The sequence below is a fragment of the Dama dama genome, chromosome 3, assembly GCF_033118175.1.
Source record: "Dama dama isolate Ldn47 chromosome 3, ASM3311817v1, whole genome shotgun sequence".
In the NCBI taxonomy this organism is placed as follows: domain Eukaryota; kingdom Metazoa; phylum Chordata; class Mammalia; order Artiodactyla; family Cervidae; genus Dama; species Dama dama.
This window is the reverse complement of record NC_083683.1, coordinates 16,408,409-16,431,171: the sequence shown is the minus strand read 5'-3', so window position 1 is coordinate 16,431,171 and position 22,763 is coordinate 16,408,409.

The following is a 22,763-nucleotide window of genomic DNA, read 5'->3' as shown; positions in this document are numbered from 1 at the left end:
CACCTTTTGAAGCTCTTCATATATTTCACACCTTGTCAGGCTCTTCATGTTTTTAAACACCGCTTCATGCTCTTCCTATTTTTCAGAGCTTTTCATTCTCCTCCCATTTTTGACACTATTTGAAGCTCTTCCTATTTTTCACAATTTTTCAGGCTCTTCATATTTTTGAACCCTGCTTCATGCACCTCCTATTTTTCATACCGTTTCAGATTCCTCATATTTTTGACACCTTTTGAAGCTCTTCATATATTTCACACCTTGTCAGGCTCTTCATGTTTTTCAACACCGCTTCATGCTCCTCGTATTTTTCAGACCGTTTCATGCTCCTCATATTTTGGCACCTTTTGAAGCTCTTCATATTTTTCACACCTTTTCATGCTCTTCATCTTTTTCAAAACCAAATCATGCTCATGGTGTTTTTCAGACTGTTTCATGCTCCTCATATTTTTGACACCTTTTGAAGCTCTTCATATTTTTCACACCTTTTCAGGAAATCATGTTTTTAAACACCGCTTCATGTTCCTCCTATTTTTCAGACCGTTACCTGCTCCTCATATATGTGACACTTTTTGAAGCTCTTCATATTTTTCACACCTTTTCATGCTCTTCATGTTTTTCAACACCGCTTCTTGCTCCTCCTTTTTTTCACTAATTTCATGCTTCTCATATTTTTGACACCTTTTGAAGCTCTTCATATTTTTCACACCTTTTCATGCTCTTCATATTCTTCAAAACCATTTCATGCTCATCCTATTTTTCAGACTGTTCATGCTCCTCATATTTTTGACACCTTTTGAAGCTCTTCATATTTTCACACCTTTTCAGGCGCCTCATGTTTTTCAACACTGCTTCATGCTCCTCCTTTTTTTCAGTCATTTCATGGTTCTCATATTTTTGACACCTTTTGACGCTCTTCATATTTTCACACTTTTTATGCTGTTCATCTTTTTCAAAACCGTATCTTGCTCATGGTATTTTTCAGACTGTTTCATGCTCCTCATATTTTTGACACCTTTTGAAGCTCTTCATATATTTCACACCTTTTCAGGCTCTTCATGTTTTTCAAAACCGCTTCATGCTCCTCCTATTTTTCAGACGGTTTCATGCTCCTCATATTTTTGACACATTTTGAAGCTCCTCATATATTTCACACCTGTTCATGCTCTTCATGGTTTTCAACTCCACTTCTTGCTCCTCCTATTTTTCAGACCGTTTCATGCTCATCTCATTTTTAACATCTTTTGAAGCTCCTCATATTTTTCACACCTTTTGAAGTTCCTCATATTTTTCACATGTTTTCAGGCTCTTCATATTTTCAACAACGCTTCATACTCCTCCTATATTTCAGACCGTTTCATGCTCCTCATATATTTGACACCTTTTGAAGCTCTTCATATTTTTCACACCTTTTCAGGCTCTTCATGTTTTTCAACATCACTTCATGCTCCTCCTATTGTTCAGACCGTTTCATGCTCGTCATATTTTTGACACCTTTTGAAGCTCCTCATATATTTCACACCTTTTCAGGCTCTTCATGTTTTTCAACACAACTTCAATCTCCTCATATTTTTCAGACCGTTTCATGCTCATCTCATTTTTAACACATTTTGAAGCTCTTCATATTTTTCACACCTTTTGAAGCTCCTCATATTTTTCACACCTTTTCAGGCCTTCATGTTTTTCAACATCACTTCATGCACCTCCTATTTTTCAGATCGTTTCATGCTTCTCATATTTTTGACACCTTTTCAAGCTCCTCATATATTTCACACCTTTTCAGGATCTTCATGTTTTTCAACACAACTTCAATCTCCTCATATTTTTCAGAACGCTTCATGCTCATCTCATTTTTTTTTTCCCATTTTATTTATTTATTTATTTTTTTTTTAATTTTTATTATTATTATTATTTTTTTTTCCAGTGGGTTTTGTCATACATTGATATGAATCAGCCATGGATTTACATGTATTCCCAATCCCGATCCCCCCTCCCACCTCCCTCTCCACCCGATTCCTCTGGGTCTTCCCAGTACACCAGGCCGGAGCACTTGTCTCGTGCATCCCACCTGGGCTGGTGATCTGTTTCACCATAGATAGTATACATGCTGTTCTTTTGAAATATCCCACCCTCACATTCTCCCACAAAGTTCAAAAGTCTGTTCTGTATTTCTGTGTCTCTTTTTCTGTTCTGCATATAGGGTTATCGTTATCACCTTTCTAAATTCCATATACATGTGTCAGTATGCTGTAATGTTCTTTATCTTTCTGGCTTACTTCACTCTGTATAATGGGCTCCAGCTTCATCCATCTCATTAGGACTGGTTCGAATGAATTCTTTTTAATGGCTGAGTAATATTCCATGGTGTATATGTACCACAGCTTCCTTATCCATTCATCTGCTGATGGGCATCTAGGTTGCTTCCATGTCCTGGCTATTATAAACAGTGCTGCGATGAACATTGGGGTGCACGTGTCTCTTTCAGATCTGGTTTCCTCAGTGTGTATGCCCAGAAGTGGGATTGCTGGGTCATATGGCAGTTCTATGTCCAGTTTTTTAAGAAATCTCCACACTGTTTTCCATAGCGGCTGTACTAGTTTGCATTCCCACCAACAGTGTAAGAGGGTTCCCTTTTCTCCACACCCTCTCCAGCATTTATTGCTTGTAGACTTTTGGATAGCGGCCATCCTGACTGGCGTGTAATGGTACCTCATTGTGGTTTTGATTTGCATTTCTCTAATAATGAGTGATGTTGAACATCTTTTCATGTGTTTGTTAGCCATCTGTATGTCTTCTTTGGAGAAATGTCTGTTTAGTTCTTTGGCCCATTTTTTGATTGGGTCATAAGCTCTTCATATTTTTCACACCTTTTGAAGCTCCTCATATTTTTCACACCTTTTCAGGCCTTCATGTTTTTGAACACCGGTTCATGCTCCTAATATATATTTCAGACCGTTTCATGCTCCTCATATTTTTGACACCTTTTGAAATCTTCATATATTTCACACCATTTCAGGCTCTTCATTTTTTTGAACACAACTTCATGCTCCACCTATTTTTCAGACCGTTTCATGCTCATCTCTTTTTTGACACCTTTTGAAGCTCTTCATATTTTTCATACCTTTTGAAGCTCTTCATATTTTTCACACCTTTTCAGGCTCTTCATGTTTTTCAACACTGTTTCATGTTCCTCCTATTTTTCAGACTGTTTCATGCTCCTCATAATTTTGACACCCTTTGAAGCTCTTCTTATATTTCAAACCTGTTCTGGCTCTTCATGTTTTTGAACACCGCTTCATGTTCCTCCTATTTTTCCTACCGTTTCATGCTCCTCATATACTTGACACCTTTTGAAGCTCTTCATATTTTTCACACCTTTTCAGGCTCTTCATGGTTTTGAATACCGTTTCATGCTCCTCCTATTTTTCATACTGTTTCATGCTCCTCATATTTTTGACAACTTTTGAAGCTCTTCATATTTTTCACACCTTTTCATGCTCTTCATCTTTTTCAAAACCGTTTCATGCTCATCTTATTTTTCAGACTGTTTCATGCTCCTCATATCTTTGACATCTTTTGAAGCTCTTCATATTTTTCACACCTTTTCAGGCTCTTCATATTTTTAAACACCGCTTCATGCACCTCATATTTTTCAGACTGTTTCATGCTTCTCATAATTTTGACACGTTTTGAAGCTCTTCATATTTTTCACAGCTTTTCAGGCTCTTCATGTTTTTGAACACCATTTCATGCGCCTCCTATTTTTCAGACCGTTTCATGCTCCTCATATATTTGACACCTTTTGAAGCTCTTCATATATTTCAAACAATTTCAGGATCTTCATCTTTTTCACAACCGTTTCATTCTCCTCCTATTTTTCAGACCGTTTCATGCTCCACATATTTTTGACACCTTTTGAAGCTCTTCATATATTTCACACCTTGTCAGGCTCTTCATGTTTTTAAACACCGCTTCATGCTCTTCCTATTTTTCAGAGCTTTTCATTCTCCTCCCATTTTTGACACTTTTTGAAGCTCTTCCTATTTTTCACAATTTTTCAGGCTCTTCATATTTTTGAACCCTGCTTCATGCACCTCCTATTTTTCATACCGTTTCAGATTCCTCATATTTTTGACACCTTTTGAAGCTCTTCATATATTTCACACCTTGTCAGGCTCTTCATGTTTTTCAACACCGCTTCATGCTCCTCCTATTTTTCAGACCGTTTCATGCTCCTCATATTTTGGCACCTTTTGAAGCTCTTCATATTTTTCACACCTTTTCATGCTCTTCATCTTTTTCAAAACCAAATCATGCTCATGGTGTTTTTCAGACTGTTTCATGCTCCTCATATTTTTGACACCTTTTGAAGCTCTTCATATTTTTCACACCTTTTCAGGAAATCATGTTTTTAAACACCGCTTCATGTTCCTCCTATTTTTCAGACCGTTACCTGCTCCTCATATATGTGACACTTTTTGAAGCTCTTCATATTTTTCACACCTTTTCATGCTCTTCATGTTTTTCAACACCGCTTCATGCTCCTCCTTTTTTTCACTAATTTCATGCTTCTCATATTTTTGACACCTTTTGAAGCTCTTCATATTTTTCACACCTTTTCATGCTCTTCATATTCTTCAAAACCATTTCATGCTCATCCTATTTTTCAGACTGTTCATGCTCCTCATATTTTTGACACCTTTTGAAGCTCTTCATATTTTCACACCTTTTCAGGCACCTCATGTTTTTCAACACTGCTTCATGCTCCTCCTTTTTTTCAGTCATTTCATGGTTCTCATATTTTTGACACCTTTTGACGCTCTTCATATTTTCACACTTTTTATGCTGTTCATCTTTTTCAAAACCGTATCTTGCTCATGGTATTTTTCAGACTGTTTCATGCTCCTCATATTTTTGACACCTTTTGAAGCTCTTCATATATTTCACACCTTTTCAGGCTCTTCATGTTTTTCAAAACCGCTTCATGCTCCTCCTATTTTTCAGACGGTTTCATGCTCCTCATATTTTTGACACATTTTGAAGCTCCTCATATATTTCACACCTGTTCATGCTCTTCATGGTTTTCAACTCCACTTCTTGCTCCTCCTATTTTTCAGACCGTTTCATGCTCATCTCATTTTTAACATCTTTTGAAGCTCCTCATATTTTTCACACCTTTTGAAGTTCCTCATATTTTTCACATGTTTTCAGGCTCTTCATATTTTCAACAACGCTTCATACTCCTCCTATATTTCAGACCGTTTCATGCTCCTCATATATTTGACACCTTTTGAAGCTCTTCATATTTTTCACACCTTTTCAGGCTCTTCATGTTTTTCAACATCACTTCATGCTCCTCCTATTGTTCAGACCGTTTCATGCTCGTCATATTTTTGACACCTTTTGAAGCTCCTCATATATTTCACACCTTTTCAGGCTCTTCATGTTTTTCAACACAACTTCAATCTCCTCATATTTTTCAGACCGTTTCATGCTCATCTCATTTTTGACACATTATGAAGCTCTTCATATTTTTCACACCTTTTGAAGCTCCTCATATTTTTCACACCTTTTCAGGCCTTCATGTTTTTCAACATCACTTCATGCACCTCCTATTTTTCAGATCGTTTCATGCTTCTCATATTTTTGACACCTTTTCAAGCTCCTCATATATTTCACACCTTTTCAGGATCTTCATGTTTTTCAACACAACTTCAATCTCCTCATATTTTTCAGAACGCTTCATGCTCATCTCATTTTTTTTTTTCCCATTTTATTTATTTATTTATTTTTTTTTTAATTTTTATTATTATTATTATTTTTTTTCCCGGTGGGTTTTGTCATACATTGATATGAATCAGCCATGGATTTACATGTATTCCCAATCCCGATCCCCCCTCCCACCTCCCTCTCCACCCGATTCCTCTGGGTCTTCCCAGTACACCAGGCCGGAGCACTTGTCTCGTGCATCCCACCTGGGCTGGTGATCTGTTTCACCATAGATAGTATACATGCTGTTCTTTTGAAATATCCCACCCTCACATTCTCCCACAAAGTTCAAAAGTCTGTTCTGTATTTCTGTGTCTCTTTTTCTGTTCTGCATATAGGGTTATCGTTATCACCTTTCTAAATTCCATATACATGTGTCAGTATGCTGTAATGTTCTTTATCTTTCTGGCTTACTTCACTCTGTATAATGGGCTCCAGCTTCATCCATCTCATTAGGACTGGTTCGAATGAATTCTTTTTAATGGCTGAGTAATATTCCATGGTGTATATGTACCACAGCTTCCTTATCCATTCATCTGCTGATGGGCATCTAGGTTGCTTCCATGTCCTGGCTATTATAAACAGTGCTGCGATGAACATTGGGGTGCACGTGTCTCTTTCAGATCTGGTTTCCTCAGTGTGTATGCCCAGAAGTGGGATTGCTGGGTCATATGGCAGTTCTATGTCCAGTTTTTTAAGAAATCTCCACACTGTTTTCCATAGCGGCTGTACTAGTTTGCATTCCCACCAACAGTGTAAGAGGGTTCCCTTTTCTCCACACCCTCTCCAGCATTTATTGCTTGTAGACTTTTGGATAGCGGCCATCCTGACTGGCGTGTAATGGTACCTCATTGTGGTTTTGATTTGCATTTCTCTAATAATGAGTGATGTTGAACATCTTTTCATGTGTTTGTTAGCCATCTGTATGTCTTCTTTGGAGAAATGTCTGTTTAGTTCTTTGGCCCATTTTTTGATTGGGTCATAAGCTCTTCATATTTTTCACACCTTTTGAAGCTCCTCATATTTTTCACACCTTTTCAGGCCTTCATGTTTTTGAACACCGGTTCATGCTCCTAATATATATTTCAGACCGTTTCATGCTCCTCATATTTTTGACACCTTTTGAAATCTTCATATATTTCACACCATTTCAGGCTCTTCATTTTTTTGAACACAACTTCATGCTCCACCTATTTTTCAGACCGTTTCATGCTCATCTCTTTTTTGACACCTTTTGAAGCTCTTCATATTTTTCATACCTTTTGAAGCTCTTCATATTTTTCACACCTTTTCAGGCTCTTCATGTTTTTCAACACTGTTTCATGTTCCTCCTATTTTTCAGACTGTTTCATGCTCCTCATAATTTTGACACCCTTTGAAGCTCTTCTTATATTTCAAACCTGTTCTGGCTCTTCATGTTTTTGAACACCGCTTCATGTTCCTCCTATTTTTCCTACCGTTTCATGCTCCTCATATACTTGACACCTTTTGAAGCTCTTCATATTTTTCACACCTTTTCAGGCTCTTCATGGTTTTGAATACCGTTTCATGCTCCTCCTATTTTTCATACTGTTTCATGCTCCTCATATTTTTGACAACTTTTGAAGCTCTTCATATTTTTCACACCTTTTCATGCTCTTCATCTTTTTCAAAACCGTTTCATGCTCATCTTATTTTTCAGACTGTTTCATGCTCCTCATATCTTTGACATCTTTTGAAGCTCTTCATATTTTTCACACCTTTTCAGGCTCTTCATATTTTTAAACACCGCTTCATGCACCTCATATTTTTCAGACTGTTTCATGCTTCTCATAATTTTGACACGTTTTGAAGCTCTTCATATTTTTCACAGCTTTTCAGGCTCTTCATGTTTTTGAACACCATTTCATGCGCCTCCTATTTTTCAGACCGTTTCATGCTCCTCATATATTTGACACCTTTTGAAGCTCTTCATATATTTCAAACAATTTCAGGATCTTCATCTTTTTCACAACCGTTTCATTCTCCTCCTATTTTTCAGACCGTTTCATGCTCCACATATTTTTGACACCTTTTGAAGCTCTTCATATATTTCACACCTTGTCAGGCTCTTCATGTTTTTAAACACCGCTTCATGCTCTTCCTATTTTTCAGAGCTTTTCATTCTCCTCCCATTTTTGACACTTTTTGAAGCTCTTCCTATTTTTCACAATTTTTCAGGCTCTTCATATTTTTGAACCCTGCTTCATGCACCTCCTATTTTTCATACCGTTTCAGATTCCTCATATTTTTGACACCTTTTGAAGCTCTTCATATATTTCACACCTTGTCAGGCTCTTCATGTTTTTCAACACCGCTTCATGCTCCTCCTATTTTTCAGACCGTTTCATGCTCCTCATATTTTGGCACCTTTTGAAGCTCTTCATATTTTTCACACCTTTTCATGCTCTTCATCTTTTTCAAAACCAAATCATGCTCATGGTGTTTTTCAGACTGTTTCATGCTCCTCATATTTTTGACACCTTTTGAAGCTCTTCATATTTTTCACACCTTTTCAGGAAATCATGTTTTTAAACACCGCTTCATGTTCCTCCTATTTTTCAGACCGTTACCTGCTCCTCATATATGTGACACTTTTTGAAGCTCTTCATATTTTTCACACCTTTTCATGCTCTTCATGTTTTTCAACATCACTTCATGCACCTCCTATTTTTCAGATCGTTTCATGCTTCTCATATTTTTGACACCTTTTGAAGCTCTTCATATTTTTCACACCTTTTCATGCTCTTCATATTCTTCAAAACCATTTCATGCTCATCCTATTTTTCAGACTGTTCATGCTCCTCATATTTTTGACACCTTTTGAAGCTCTTCATATTTTTCACACCTTTTGAAGCTCCTCATATTTTTCACACCTTTTCAGGCCTTCATGTTTTTGAACACTGGTTCATGCTCCTAATATATATTTCAGACCGTTTCATGCTCCTCATATTTTTGACACCTTTTGAAATCTTCATATATTTCACACCATTTCAGGCTCTTCATTTTTTTGAACACAACTTCATGCTCCACCTATTTTTCAGACCGTTTCATGCTCATCTCTTTTTTGACACCTTTTGAAGCTCTTCATATTTTTCATACCTTTTGAAGCTCTTCATATTTTTCACACCTTTTCAGGCTCTTCATGTTTTTCAACACTGTTTCATGCTCCTCCTATTTTTCAGACTGTTTCATGCTCCTCATAATTTTGACACCCTTTGAAGCTCTTCTCATATTTCAAACCTGTTCTGGCTCTTCATGTTTTTGAACACCGCTTCATGTTCCTCCTTTTTTTCCTACCGTTTCATGCTCCTCATATACTTGACACCTTTTGAAGCTCTTCATATTTTTCACACCTTTTCAGGCTCTTCATGTTTTTGAACACCGCTTCATGCTCCTCCTATTTTTCAGACCGTTTCATGCTATTCATGTATTTAACACGTTTTGAAGCTCTTCATATTTTTCACACCTTTTCAGGCTCTTCATGTTTTTGAACACCTTTTCATGCTCCTCGTATTTTTCAGACCGTTTCATGCTCCTCATATTTTTGACCCTTTTTGAACCTCCTCATATTTTTCACACCTTTTGAACCTCTTCATATATTTCACATCATTTCAGGCTCTTCATGTTTTTCAACACCACTTCATGCTCCTCCTATTTTTCAGACCGTTTCATGCTCCTCATAATTTTGACACCTTTTGAAGCTCTTCAAATTTTTCACACCTTTTCATGCTCTTCATCTTTTTCAACACCACTTCATGCTACTCCTATTTTCCAGAGCGTTTCATTGTCCTCATATTTTTGACACCTTTAGAAGCTGTTTATATTTTTCACAACTTTTCAGGCTCTTCATGTTTTTCACAACCGCTTCATGCTCCTCCTATTTTTCAGACAGTTTCATTCCTCTCATGTATTTCACACCTTTTGAAGCTCTTCATATTTTTCACACCTTTTCAGGCTCTTCATGTTTTTGAGCACCACTTCATGCTCCTCCTATTTAACACACAGTTTCATGCTCCTCATGTATTTCACAACTTTTGAAGCTCTTCTTATTTTTCACACCTTTTCAGGCTCTTCATTTGTTTGAACACCGTTTCATGCTCCTCCTAATTTTCAGACCGTTTCATTCTCATCTCATTTTGACAGCTTTTGAAGCTCTTCATATTTTCACTCCTTTTGAAGCTCTTCATATATTTCACACCTTTTCAGGCTCTTCATATATTTCAAAACCACTACATGCTCCTCCTAATTTTCAGACCGTTTCATGATCATCTTATTTTGACAGCTTTTGAAGCTCTTCGTATTTTCACACCTTTTGAAGCTCTACATATTATTCACACCTTTTCAGGCTCTTCATGTTTTTCAACACCACTGCATGATCCTCCTATTTATCAGACCGTTTCATGCTCATCTCATTTTTGACACATTTTGAAGCTCTTCATAGTTTTCACACCTTTTGAAGCTCTTCATATTTTTAACAAGTTTTCAGGCTCTTCATGTTTTTCAACACCACTGCATGATCCTCCTATTTTTCAGACCGTTTCATGCTCATCTCATTTTTGACACATTTTGAAGCTCTTCATAATTTTCACACCTTTTGAAGCTCTTCATATTTTTCACACGTTTTCAGGCTCTTCATGTTTTTCAACACCACTGCATGATCCTCCTATTTTTCAGACCGTTTCATGCTCATCTCATTTTTGACACATTTTGAAGCTCTTCATAGTTTTCACACCTTTTGAAGCTCTTCATATTTTTCACACGTTTTCAGGCTCTTCATGTTTTTCAACACCACTGCATGATCCTCCTATTTTTCAGACCGTTTCATGCTCATCTCATTTTGACACATTTTGAAGCTCTTCATAGTTTTCACACCTTTTGAAGCTCTTCATATTTTTCACACGTTTTCAGGCTCTTCATGTTTTTCACAACCGCTTCATGCTCCTCCTATTTTTCAGACAGTTTCATTCCTCTCATGTATTTCACACCTTTTGAAGCTCTTCATATTTTTCACACCTTTTCAGGCTCTTCATGTTTTTGAGCACCACTTCATGCTCCTCCTATTTTACACACAGTTTCATGCTCCTCATGTATTTCACAACTTTTGAAGCTCTTCTTATTTTTCACACCTTTTCAGGCTCTTCATTTGTTTGAACACCGTTTCATTCTCCTCCTAATTTTCAGACCGTTTCATTCTCATCTCATTTTGACAGCTTTTGAAGCTCTTCATATTTTCACTCCTTTTGAAGCTCTTCATATATTTCACACCTTTTCAGGCTCTTCATATTTTTCAAAACCACTACATGCTCCTCCTAATTTTCAGACCGTTTCATGATCATCTTATTTTGACAGCTTTTGAAGCTCTTCGTATTTTCACACCTTTTGAAGCTCTACATATTATTCACACCTTTTCAGGCTCTTCATGTTTTTCAACACCACTGCATGATCCTCCTATTTTTCAGACCGTTTCATGCTCATCTCATTTTTGACACATTTTGAAGCTCTTCATAGTTTTCACACCTTTTGAAGCTCTTCATAATTTTCACACGTTTTCAGGCTCTTCATGTTTTTCAAGACCACTGCATGATCCTCCTATTTTTCAGACCGTTTCATGCTCATCTCATTTTTGACACATTTTGAAGCTCCTCATAATTTTCACACCTTTTGAAGCTCTTCATATTTTTCACACGTTTTCAGGCTCTTCATGTTTTTCAACACCACTGCATGATCCTCCTATTTTTCAGATCGTTTCATGCTCATCTTATTTTTGACACATTTTGAAGCTCTTCATAGTTTTCACACCTTTTGAAGCTCTTCATATTTTTCACACGTTTTCAGGCTCTTCATGTTTTTCAACACCGCTTCATGCTCCTCCTATTTTTTCAGACCGTTTAATGCTCTTCCTATTTTTGACACGTTTTGAGGCTCTTCATATTTTTCACACCTTTTCAGGCTTTTCATGTTTTCAAATACCGCTTCATGCTCCTCCTATTTTGGAGACCGTTTTATGCTCCACATGTATTTCACAGCTTTTGAATCTCTTCATATTTTTCACACCTTTTCATGCTCTTCATGTTTTTGAACACCGTTTCAAGCTCCTCCTATTTTTCAAACCGTTTCATACTCCTCATATTTTTGACACCTTTTGAAGCTCTCCATATTTTTCATACCTTTTCAGACTCTTCATGTTACTGAACACTTCTTCATGCTCCTACTACTTTTCCGACCGTTTCATGCTCCTCATGTATTTCACACCTTTTGAATCTCTTCATAATTTTCCCACCTTTCAGGCTCTTCATGTTTTTGAACACCGTTTCATGCTCCTCCTATTTTTCAGACCGTTTCATGCTCCTCATATTTTTGTCACATTTTGAAGCTCTTCATATTTTTCACACCTTTTCAGGCTCTTCATGTTTTTGAACACCTTTTCATGCTCCTCGTATTTTTCAGACCGTTTCATGCTCCTCATATTTTTGACCCTTTTTGAACCTCCTCATATTTTTCACACCTTTTGAACCTCTTCATATATTTCACATCATTTCAGGCTCTTCATGTTTTTCAACACCACTTCATGCTCCTCCTATTTTTCAGACCGTTTCATGCTCCTCATAATTTTGACACCTTTTGAAGCTCTTCAAATTTTTCACACCTTTTCATGCTCTTCATCTTTTTCAACACCACTTCATGCTACTCCTATTTTCCAGAGCGTTTCATTGTCCTCATATTTTTGACACCTTTAGAAGCTCTTCATATTTTTCACACGTTTTCAGGCTCTTCATGTTTTTCAACACCGCTTCATGCTCCTCCTATTTTTTCAGACCGTTTAATGCTCTTCCTATTTTTGACACGTTTTGAGGCTCTTCATATTTTTCACACCTTTTCAGGCTTTTCATGTTTTCAAATACCGCTTCATGCTCCTCCTATTTTGGAGACCGTTTTATGCTCCACATGTATTTCACAGCTTTTGAATCTCTTCATATTTTTCACACCTTTTCATGCTCTTCATGTTTTTGAACACCGTTTCAAGCTCCTCCTATTTTTCAGACCGTTTCATGCTCCTCATATATTTGACACCTTTTGAAGCTCTTCATATATTTCAAACAATTTCAGGATCTTCATCTTTTTCACAACCGTTTCATTCTCCTCCTATTTTTCAGACCGTTTTATGCTCCACATATTTTTGACACCTTTTGAAGCTCTTCATATATTTCACATCTTGTCAGGCTCTTCATGTTTTTAAACACCGCTTCATGCTCTTCCTATTATTCAGAGCTTTTCATTCTCCTCCCATTTTTGACACTTTTTGAAGCTCTTCTTATTTTTCACAATTTTTCAGGCTCTTCATATTTTTGAACACTGCTATATGCTCCTCCTATTTTTCAGACCGTTTCATGCTCCTCATATTTTGGCACCTTTTGAAGCTCTTCATATTTTTCACACCTTTTCATTCTCTTCATCTTTTTCAAAACCAAATCATGCTCATGGTGTTTTTCAGACTGTTTCATGCTCCTCATATTTTTGACACCTTTTGAAGCTCTTCATATTTTTCACACCTTTTCAGGAAATCATGTTTTTAAACACCGCTTCATGTTCCTCCTATTTTTCAGACCATTACCTGCTCCTCATATATGTGACACTTTTTGAAGCTCTTCATATTTTTCACACCTTTTCAGGCTCTTCATGTTTTTGAACACCGCTTCATGCTCCTCCTATTTTTCAGACCGTTTCATGCTATTCATGTATTTAACACGTTTTGAAGCTCTTCATATTTTTCACACCTTTTCAGGCTCTTCATGTTTTTGAACACCTTTTCATGCTCCTCGTATTTTTCAGACCATTTCATGCTCCTCATATTTTTGACCCTTTTTGAACCTCCTCATATTTTTCACACCTTTTGAACCTCTTCATATATTTCACATCATTTCAGGCTCTTCATGTTTTTCAACACCACTTCATGCTCCTCCTATTTTTCAGACCGTTTCATGCTCCTCATAATTTTGACACCTTTTGAAGCTCTTCAAATTTTTCACACCTTTTCAGGCTCTTCATCTTTTTCAACACCACTTCATGCTACTCCTATTTTCCAGAGCGTTTCATTGTCCTCATATTTTTGACACCTTTAGAAGCTCTTTATATTTTTCACAACTTTTCAGGCTCTTCATGTTTTTCACAACCGCTTCATGCTCCTCCTATTTTTCAGACAGTTTCATTCCTCTCATGTATTTCACACCTTTTGAAGCTCTTCATATTTTTCACACCTTTTCAGGCTCTTCATGTTTTTGAGCACCACTTCATGCTCCTCCTATTTAACACACAGTTTCATGCTCCTCATGTATTTCACAACTTTTGAAGCTCTTCTTATTTTTCACACCTTTTCAGGCTCTTCATTTGTTTGAACACCGTTTCATGCTCCTCCTAATTTTCAGACCGTTTCATTCTCATCTCATTTTGACAGCTTTTGAAGCTCTTCATATTTTCACTCCTTTTGAAGCTCTTCATAAATTTCACACCTTTTCAGGCTCTTCATATTTTTCAAAACCACTACATGCTCCTCCTAATTTTCAGACCGTTTCATGATCATCTTATTTTGACAGCTTTTGAAGCTCTTCGTATTTTCACACCTTTTGAAGCTCTACATATTATTCACACCTTTTCAGGCTCTTCATGATTTTCAACACCGCTTCATGCTCTTCCTATTTTTCAGACCGTTTCATGCTCATCTCATTTTTGACACCTTTGGAAGCTCTTCATATTTTTTCACAAGTTTTCAGGCTCTTCAAGTTTTTCAACAACATTTCATGCTCCTCCTATTTTTCAGACCGTTTCATGCTCCTCATATTTTTGACACGTTTTGAGGCTCTTCATATTTTTCACACCTTTTCAGGCTCTTCATGTTTTTGATCAGCGTTTCATGCTCCTCCTATTTTTCAGACCGTTTCATGCTCCTCATATTTTTGACACCTTTTGAAGCTCTTCATATTTTTCACACATTGTCAGGCTGTACATGTTTTTGAACACCTCTTCATGCTCTTCCTATTTTTCAGACCGTTTCATGCTCATGTCAATTTTCACACCTTTTCAGGCTCTTCTTATTTTTCAAACCAGTGAAGCTCTTCATATTTTTCACACTTTTTCAGGCTTTTCATGTTTAGAACACCGCTTCATGCTCCTCCTATTTTTCAGACCGTTTCATGCTCATCTCATTTTTGACACCTTTTGAAGCTCTTCATATTTTTCACACCTTTTGAAGCTCTTCATATATTTCACACATTTTCAGGCTCTTCATGTTTTTCAACACCACTTCATGCGCCTCCTATTTTTCAGACCGTTTCATGCTCATCTCATTTTTTACACCTTTTGAAGCTCTTCATATTTTTCACACCTTTTGATGCTCTTCATATTTTTCACACGTTTTCAGGCTCTTCAAGTTTTTCAACACCGCTTCATGCTCCTCCTATTTTTCAGACCGTTTCATGCTCCTCATATTTTTGACACCTTTTGAAGCTCTTCATATTTTTCACACCTTCAGACTCTTCATGTTTTTCAACACCACTTCATGCTCTTCCCATTTTTCAGACCGTTTCATGCTCCTCATATTTTTCATACCTTTAGAAGCTCTTCATATTTTTCAAACCTTATCAGGCTCTTCATGTTTTTCAACACAGCTTCATGCTGCTCCTATTTTTGAGACGCTTTCATTCTCCTCATATTTTTGACACTGTTAGAAGCTCTTCATATATTTCACACCTTTTCAGTGTCTTCTTTTTTTTCAACACCACTTCATGCTACTCCTATTTTTCAGACAGTTTCATGCTCTTCTCATTTTTGACACGTTTTGAGGCTCTTCATATTTTCACTCCTTTTCAGGCTTTTCATGTTTTTGAACACCGCTTCATGCTCCTCCTATTTTTCAGACCGTTTCATGCTGCTCATATTTTTGACACCTTTTGAAGCTGTCATATTTTTCACAAATTTTCAGGCTCTTCGTCTTTTTGGACACCGTTTCATGCTCCTCCTATTTTTCAGACCATTTCATGATCCTCATGTATTTCACACCTTTTGAAGCTCTTCATATTTTTCACACCTTTTCAGGCTCTTCATGTTTTTCAACACCGTTTCATGCTCCTCCTATTTTTCAGACCGTTTCATGCTCCTCATGTATTTCACACCTTTTGAAGCTCTTCATATTTTTCACACGTTTTCAGGCTCTTCAGGTTTTTGAACACTGCTTCATGCTCCTCCTATTTTTCGGACCGTTTCATGCTCCTCATATTTTTGACACCTTTTGAAGCTCTTCATATTTTTCACACCTTTACAGGCTCTTCATGTTTTTCCACACCACTTCATGCTTCTCCTATTTTTCAGACCGTTTCATGATCCTCATGAATTTCACACCTTTTGAAGCTCTTTATATTTTTCACACCTTTTCACGCTCTTCATGTTTTTGATCACCGCTTCATGATCCTCCTATTTTTCAGACCGTTTCATGCTCTTCATATTTTTGCCACCTCTTAAAGCTCTTCATATTTTTCACACTTTTTCAGGCTCTTCATGTTTTTCCACACCACTTCATTCTTGTCCTATTTTTCAGACCATTTCATGCTCCTCATGAATTTCACACCTTTTGAAGCTCTTCATATTTTTCACACTTTTTCAGGCTCTTCATGTTTTTTATCACCGTTTCATGCTCCTATTTTTCAGACCGTTTCATGCTAATCTCATTTTTAACCCCTTTTGAAGCTCTTCATATTTCTCACAACTTTTTAGGCTCTTCATGTTTTTGACACTGCTTCATGCTCCTCTTATTTTTCAGAGAGTTTCATGCTCCTCATGTATTTCACACCTTTTGAAGCTCTTCATATTTCTCACAACTTTTTAGGCTCTTCATGTTTTTCCACACCACTTCATGCTTCTCCTATTTTTCGGCCTGTTTCATGCTCCTCATGTATTTCACACCTTTTGAATCTCTTCATATTTTTCACACCTTTTCAGGCTGTTCATGTTTTTAACCACCGTTTCATGCTCCTCCTATTTTTCAGACCGTTTCATGCTCCTAATATTTTTGATACCTTATGAAGCTCTTAATATTTTCCACACCTATTCAGACTCTTCATGCTTTTCAAAACCGCTTCATGCTCCTCCTATTTTTCAGACCGGTTCATGCTCCTCATATTTTTCACATCTTTTGATGCTCTTCATATTTTTCACACCTTTTCAGGCTCTTCATGTTTTTAAACATCACTTCCTGCTCCTCCTGTTTTTCAGACCATTTCATGATCCTCATATTTTTGACACATTTTGAAGATCTTCATATTTCTCACACCTTTTCAGGCTCTTCATGTTTTTCAACACCGCTTCATGCCCCTCCTATCTTTCAGACCATTTCATGCTCATCTCATTTTTGACACCTTTTGAAGCTCTTCATATATTTCACACCTTTTGAAGCTCTTCATAATTTTCACACGTTTTCAGGCTCTTCATATTTTTCAACAAGATTTCATGCTCCTCCTATTTTTCAGACCATTTCAAGCTCCTCATATATTTCACACCATTTGAAGCTCTTCATATTTTTCACAACTTTTCAGTCTCTTCATGTTTTTCAACACGGCTTCATGCTCCTCCTATTTTTCTGATCGTTTCCCGCTTCTCATATGTTTCACACCTTTTGAAGCTCTTCATGTTTTTTAACACCTTTTCATGCCCCTCCTATATTTCAGACAGTTTCATGCTCCTCATATTTTGACACATTTTCAAGCTCTTCATATTTTTCACACCTTTTCAGGGTCTTCATGTTCTTTAACACCGTTTCATGCTCCTCCTATTTTTCAGACCGTTTCCTGCTCCTCATATTTTTGACACCTTTTGAAGCTCTTCATATATTTCACACCTTTTCAGGCTCTTCATGTTCTTTAACACCGTTTCATGCTCCTACTATTTTTCAGACCGTTTCCTGCTCCTCATATTTTTGACACCTTTTGAAGCTCTTCATATATTTCACACCTTTTCAGGCTCCTCATGTTCTTTAACACCGTTTCATGCTCCTACTATTTTTCAGACCGTTTCCTGCTCCTCATATTTTTCACACCTTTTGAAGCTTGACATAATTTCACAGCTTTTCAGGCTCTTCATGTTTTTGAATACCGTTTCATGCTCCTCCTATTTTTCAGACCGTTTCATGCTCCTCATATATATGACACATTTTGAAGCTCTTCATATTTTTCACACCTTTTCAGGCTCTTCATGTTTTTGAACTCTGTTTCTTGCTTCTCCAATATTTCAGACCGTTTCATTCTCCTCATATTTTTGACACCTTTTGAAGCTCTTCATATTTTTCACACCTTTTCAGTCTCTTCATGTTTTTCAACACCGCTTCATGCTCCTCCTATTTTTCACACCGTACATGCTCCTCATATTTTTGACACCTTTTGAAGCTCTTCATATTTTTCACACCTTTTCAGGCTCTTCATGTTTTTCAACACAACTTCATTCTTCTCCTATTTTTCAGACCGTTTCATGCTCCTCATATTATTGACACCTTTTGAAGCTCTTCATATGTTTCACACCTTTTGAAGCTCTTCATATTTTTTAACACCGTTTCATGCTCCTCGTATTTTTCTGAACGTATCCCGCTCCTCATATGTTTCACACCTTTTGAAGCTCTTCATGTTTTTTAACACCTTTTCACGTTCCTCCTATATTTCAGACAGTTTCATGCTCCTCATATTTTGACACTTTTTGAAGCTCTTCATATATTTCACACCTTTTCAGGCTCTTCATGTTTATGAACATCGCTTCAAGCTCCTCCTATAATTCAGACGGTTTCATGCTCCTCATGTATTTCACTCCTTTTGAAGCTCTTCATATTTTACACACCTTTTCAGGCTCTTCATGATTTTCAACCCCACTTCATCCTCCTCCTATTTTTCAGACCGTTTCATGTTCCTCATATTTTTGACACCTTTTGAAGCTCTTCATATTTTCTACACCTTTTCAGGCTCTTCATGTTTTTCAACACGGCTTCATGCTCCTCTTATTTTTCAGAGCATTTCGTGCTCCTCATATTTTTCTCAGCTTTTGAAGCTCTTCATATTTTTCACACCTTTTCAGGCTCTTCATGTTTTTCAACACAGCTTCATGCTCCTCTTATTTTTCAGACCGTTTCATGCTCCTCATGTATTTCACACATTTTGAAGCTCCTCATATTTTACGCACATTTTCAGGCTCGTCATGATTTTCAACACCACTTCATGCTCCTCCTATTTTCAAACCGTTTTTGCTCCTCATATATTTGACACCTTTTGAAGCTCTTCATATATTTCACACCATTTCAGGCTCTTCAAATTTTTGAGCACCACTTCATGCTCCTCCTCTTTTTCAGACCGTTTCATGCTCATCTAATTTTTGACACCTTTCGAAGATCTTCATATATTTCACACCTTTTGAAACTCTTCATATTTTTCACATTTCTGAAGCTCTTCAAATTTTTCACACGCTTTCAGGCTCTTCATGTTTTTGAACACCGCTTCATGCTCCTCATATATTTCAGACCGTTTCATGCTCCTCATATTTGTGACACCTTTTGAAGCTCTTCATATTTTTCACACATTTTCAGGCTCTTCATGTTTTTCAACATGACTTCATGCTCCTCCTATTTTTCAGACCGTTTCATGCTCCTCATATTTTTGACACCTTTTGAAATCTTCATATAGTTCACACCTTTTCAGGTTCTTCATTTTTTTGAAAAGAACTTCATGCTCCTTCTATTTTTCAGACAATTTCATGGTCATCTCATTTTTGACACCTTTTGAAGCTCTTCATATTTTTCAACACCGCATCATGCTCCTCCTATTTTTCAGACAGTTTCATGCTCCTCATATTTTTGACACGTTTTGAAGCTCTTCATATTTTTCACACCTTTTCAGGCTCTTCATGTTTTTCAACACCGCTTCATGCTCCTCCTATTTTTCAGACCGTTTCATGCTCCCATATTTTTGACACCTTTTGAAGCTCTTCATATTTTTCACACTTTTTCAGACTCTTCATGTTTTTCAACACCGCTTCATGCTCCTCCTATTTTTCAGACCGTTTCATGCTCCCATATTTTTGACACCTTTTGAAGCTCTTCATATTTTTCACACCTTTTCAGGCTCTTCATGTTTTTCAACACCACTTCATGCTCCTCCTATTTTTCAGACCGTTTCATGCTCCTGATATTTTTGACAATTTTAGAAGCTTTTCATATTTTTCAACACCACTTCATGCTCCTCCTTTTTTTCAGACCGTTTCGTGCTCCACATATTTTTGACACCTTTTGAAGCTCTTCATATATTTCACACCTTTTCAGGCTCTTCATGTTTTTGAACACCACTTCATGCTCCTCCTATTTTTCAGACCGTTTCATGCTCCTCCTATTTTTCAGACCCTTTCATTCTCCTCATAATTTTCACACCTTTTTCAGTCTCTTCATTTTTTTCAACACCACTTCATGCTCCTCCTATTTTTCAGACCGTTTCATGCTCCTCATATTTTTGACACCTTTTGAAGCTCGTCATATTTTTCACACCTTTCCAGGCTCTTCATGTTTTTGAACACCGTTTAATGCTCCTCCTATTTTTCAGGCCGTTTCTTGCTCCTCATATTTTTGACACCTTCTGAAGCTATTCATATATTTCACACCTTTTCAGGCACTTCATGTTTTTCAACACCGCTTCATGCTCCTCCTAACATTCAGACCGTTTCATGCTCCTTATATTGACAAGTTTTGAAGCTCTTCATATATTTCAAACCTTTTCAGGCTCTTCATGTTTTTCAAAAGCGCTTTATGCTCCTCCTTTTTTTCAGACTGTTTCATTCTCCTCCTATTTTTGACACCTTTTGAAGCTCTTCATATATTTCACGCTTTTTCAAACTCTTCATGTTTTTGAACAGTGCTTCATGCTCCTCCTCTTTTTCAGACCGTTTCATGCACCTCATATTTTTGACACCTTTTGAAGGTCTTCATACTTTTCACACCTTCTCAGGCTATTCATGTTTTTCAACACCACTTCATGCTCCTCCTATTTTTCAGACCGTTTCTTGCACCTCTTATTTTTGACACCTTTTGAAGCTCTTTATATATGTCACACCTTTTCAGGCTCTTCATGTTTTTCACATCTTGCTTCACGCTCCTCCCAATTTTGAGACCGTTTCATGCTCCTCATATTTTTGACAACTTTTGGAGCTCTTCATATTTTTCACACATTTTCAGGCTCTTCATATTATTTAACACCGCTTCATGCTCCTATTTTTCAGACCGTTTCATGCTCCTCATATTTTTGACACCTTTTGAAATCTTCATATAGTTCACACCTTTTCAGGTTCTTCATTTTTTTGAAAAGAACTTCATGCTCCTTCTATTTATCAGACAATTTCATGGTCATCTCATTTTTGACACCTTTTGAAGCTCTTCATATTTTTCAACACCGCATCATGCTCCTCCTATTTTTCAGACAGTTTCATGCTCCTCATATTTTTGACACGTTTTGAAGCTCTTCATATTTTTCACACCTTTTCAGGCTCTTCATGTTTTTCAACACTGTTTCATGATCCTCCTATTTTTCAGACCGTTTCATGCTCCTCATAATTTTGACACCTTTTGAAGCTCTTCTTATATATCACACCTTTTCAGACTCTTCATGTTTTCGAAAACCACTTCAAGTTCCTCCTATTATTGCGACCTTTTCATGCTCTTCATATTTTTGACACCTTTTGAAGCTCTTCATATTTTTCACACCTTTTGAAGCTCTTCATATATTTCACACATTTTCAGGCTCTTCATGTTTTTCAACACCACTTCATGCTCCTCCTATTTTTCAGACCGTTTCGTGCTCTTCATATTTTTTACACCTTTTGAAGCTCTTCATATTTATCACACCTTTTGAAGCTCTTCATATATTTCACACCTTTTGAAGCTCTTCATATTTTTCACATTTTTGAAGCTCTTCAAATTTTTCACACCTTTTCAGGCTCTTCATGTTTTTGAACACCGCTTCATGCTCCTCCGGTTTTTCAGACCGTTTCATGCTCCTCATATTTTTGACACCTTTTGAAGATTTTCATATTTTTTACAACATTTCAGGCTTTTCATGTTTTTGAACACCTCTTCATGCTCCTCGTATTTTTCACACCTTTTGAAGCTCTTCATATTTTTCATACCTTTTCAGGCTCTTCATGTTTTTCAACACCGCTTCATGCTCCTCCTATTTTTCAGACCGTTTAATGCTCCTCCTGTACTTCACACCTTTTGTAGCTCTTCATATTTTTCACAACTTTTCAGATCTTCATGTTTTTCAACACAGCTTCATGCTACTCCTATTTTTGAGACCGATTAATGCTCCTCATGTATTTCACACCTTTTGAAGCTCTTCATATTTTTCACACGATTTCAGGCTCTTCATGTTTTTCAACAACACTTCATGCTCCACCATTTTTCAGACCGCTTCATGCTCATCTCATTTTTGACACTTTTTGAAAGTTTTCATATTTTTCACACCTTTTGAAGCTCTTCATATTTTTCACACGTTTTCAGGCTCTTCATGTTTTTCAACACCGCTTAATGCTCCTTCTATTTTTCAGACCGTTTCATGCTTCTCATATTTTTGACACGTTTTGAAGCTCTTCATATTTTTCACACATTTTCAGGCTCTTCATGTATTTCAACACCACTTCATGCTCCTTCTATTTTTCAGACCGTTTCATGCTCCTCATATTTTTGACACCTTTTGAAGCTCTTCATATTTTTCACACATTGTCAGGCTGTACATGTTTTTGAACACCTCTTCATGCTCTTCCTATTTTTCAGACCGTTTCATGCTCATGTCAATTTTCACACCTTTTCAGGCTCTTCTTATTTTTCAAACCAGTGAAGCTCTTCATATTTTTCACACTTTTTCAGGCTTTTCATGTTTAGAACACCGCTTCATGCTCCTCCTATTTTTCAG